General features: G+C 34.4%; 1 pseudogene; it reads left to right on the forward strand.

Moving 5' to 3' along the window:
- The first annotated feature begins 795 nt into the window (after positions 1-795).
- On the forward strand, positions 796-1,372 carry LOC141547252 (cathepsin B pseudogene; annotated as a pseudogene).
- The last annotated feature ends 1,590 nt before the right edge of the window (positions 1,373-2,962 follow it).

Here is a 2,962-nt window from a genome sequence, read left to right on the forward strand (position 1 = left end):
ACAAACATAAAACTTGAAATTCTAAAAATAACAGGTGAGATTAATAAAATTGAAAGTAAAAAAACTATTGAATTAATTAATAAAACTAAGAGTTGGCTCTATGAAAAAACCAACAAAATAGACAAACCCTTAGTAAATCTGATTATAAAAAGGAAAGAGGAAAAGCAAATTGTTAGTCTTAAAAATGAAAAGGGTGAAATCACCACTAATGAAGAAGAAATTAGAACAATAGTTAGGAGCTACTTTGCTCAACTTTATGTCAATCAATTTGATAATTTAAATGAAATGGAAGAATACCTTCAAAAATATAGCTTGCCCAGATTAACAGAGGAAGAAGTAAATAGTCTAAATAGTCCCAATTCAGAAAAAGAAATAGAACAAGCTATTAACCAACTCCCTAAGAAAAAATCCCCAGGATCAGATGGATTTACATGTGAAAACATTTAAAGAACAACTAACTCCAAGGCTATATAAACTATTTGAAAAAATAGGGATTGAAGGAGTCCTACCAAATTCCTTTTATAGCACAGACATGGTACTGATACCTAAACCAGGTAGGCTAAAAACTGAGAAAGAAAATTATAGACCAATCTCTGTAATGACTATTGATGCTAAAATCTTAAATAAAATATTAGCAAAAAGACTACAGAAAATCATCCCCAGGATAATACACTATGACCAAGTGGGATTTATACCAGGAATGCAGGGCTGGTTCAATATTAGGGAAACTATTAGCATAATCGACTATATCAATAACCAAATTAACAAAAACCATATGATCATCTCAATAGATGAAATGGTCAACTATGTCAACAAGCTCAATACTACATGGAAGGCTGGGCATAACTTCTGTAATGTGGACATGAGCTACGTCAAGAAACTCTTGTTACCATCATGGGTGGAGCCAAGCAATTACCTCAGAGAATGATGTTGGCTGAAGACATGAAACTACCAGAAAACTTTGATGCGCGCGAACAGTGGCCAAACTGCACAACCATCAAGGAAATTCGAGACCAAGGTTCTTGTGGCTCCTGTTGGTCATTTTGAGCTGTGGAAGCCATTTCTGACAGGATCTGTGTGCACACTAATGGGCTGCAGACCTTACTCCATTTCTCCTTGTGAGCACCATGTGAATGGCTCCCGCCCTGCCTGTACTGGAGAGGGAGGAGATACCCCTAAATGCAACAAGAAGTGTGAAGCAGGCTATTCTCCTAAGTACAAATATGACAAACACTATGGATCAACCACTTACAATGTACCTTCAAGTGAGAAGGAGATCATGGCTGAGATCTACAAGAATGGCCCTGTAGAGGGAGCTTTTATTGTGTATACTGACTTCCATTTGATAAAATCTAACATCCATTCCTTCTAAAAATACTTGAGAGTATAGGAATAAATGGACTATTCCTTAAAATAATAAGGAGCATATATTTGAAACCATCAGTAAACATCATATGTAATGGCGATAAACTGGAACCTTTCCCAGTAAGATCAGGGGTGAAATAAGGTTTCCCACTATCACCATTGCTATTTAATATTGTACTAGAAATGCTAGCCTCGGCAATAAGAGCCAAAAAAGAGATTCAAGGAATTAGAGTAGGTAATGAGGAAATCAAACTATCACTCTTTGCAGATGACATGATGGTATACTTAGAGAACCCCAAAGACTCTGTTAAAAAGCTATTAGAAATAATTCAGAACTTTAGCAAAGTTGCAGATAACAAAATAAATCCACATAAATCCTCAGCATTTTTATACATTACCAACACAATCCAACAGCAAGAGATACAAAGAGAAATTTCATTCAAAATAACAGTCGATAGTATAAAATATTTGGGAATATATCTACCAAAGGAAAGTCAGGAATTATATGAGCAAAATTAAATAATTGGAAAGACATTGAATGCTCTTGGATAGGCCGAGTGAATATAATTAAGATGACAATACTCCCTAAACTAATCTATTTATTTAGTGCTATACCAATCAGACTCGCAAGAAACTATTTTAATGACCTAGAAAAAATAACAACAAAATTCATATGGAAGAACAAAAGGTCGAGAATTTAAAGGGAAGTAATGAAAAAAATTAAATGAAGGTAGTCTAGCTGTACCTGATCTAGAAATATATTATAAAGCAGCAGTCACCAAAACGATTTGGTATTGGCTAAGAAATAGACTAGTTGATCAGTGGCATAGGTTAGGTTCACAGGGCAAGATAGTGAATAAAAATAGCAATCTAGTGTTTGACAAACCCAAAGATCCCAACTTTTGGGATAAGAATTCATTATTTGACAGAAACTGCTGGGAAAATTGGAAATTAGTATGGCAGAAACTAGGAATGGGCCCACATTTAACATCACATACTAAGATAAGATCAACATGGATCCAAGATTTAGGCATAAAGTATGAGATCATAAATAAATTAGAGGAACATAGGATAGTTTACCTCTCAGACTTGTGAAGGAGGAAGGAATTTGTGTCCAAAGGAGAACTAGAGATCATTATTGATCAGAAAATAGAAAATTTTGATTACATAAAATTAAAAAGCTTTTGCACAAACAAAACTAATGCAAACAAGATTAGAAGGGAAGTAACAAATTGGGAAAACATTTTTACAATTAAAGGTTCTGATAAAGGCCTCATCTCCAAAATATATAGACAATTGACTTTAATTTATAAGAAATCAAGCCATTCTCCAATTGATAAATGGTCAAAGTATATGAACAGACAATTTTCAGATGATGAAATTGAAACTATTTCCACTCATATGAAAGTGTTCCAGATCACTATTGATCAGAGAAATGCAAATTAAGACAACTTTGAAATACCACTACACACCTGTCAGATTGGCTAAGATGACAGGAACAAATAATGATAAATGTTGGAGGGGATGTGGGGAAACTGGGACACTAATACATTGCTGGTGGAGTTGCGAAAGAATCCAACCATTCTGGAGAGCAATC

This window comes from Sminthopsis crassicaudata, chromosome 6 (genome assembly GCF_048593235.1).
Source record: "Sminthopsis crassicaudata isolate SCR6 chromosome 6, ASM4859323v1, whole genome shotgun sequence".
In the NCBI taxonomy this organism is placed as follows: Eukaryota; Metazoa; Chordata; class Mammalia; order Dasyuromorphia; family Dasyuridae; genus Sminthopsis; species Sminthopsis crassicaudata.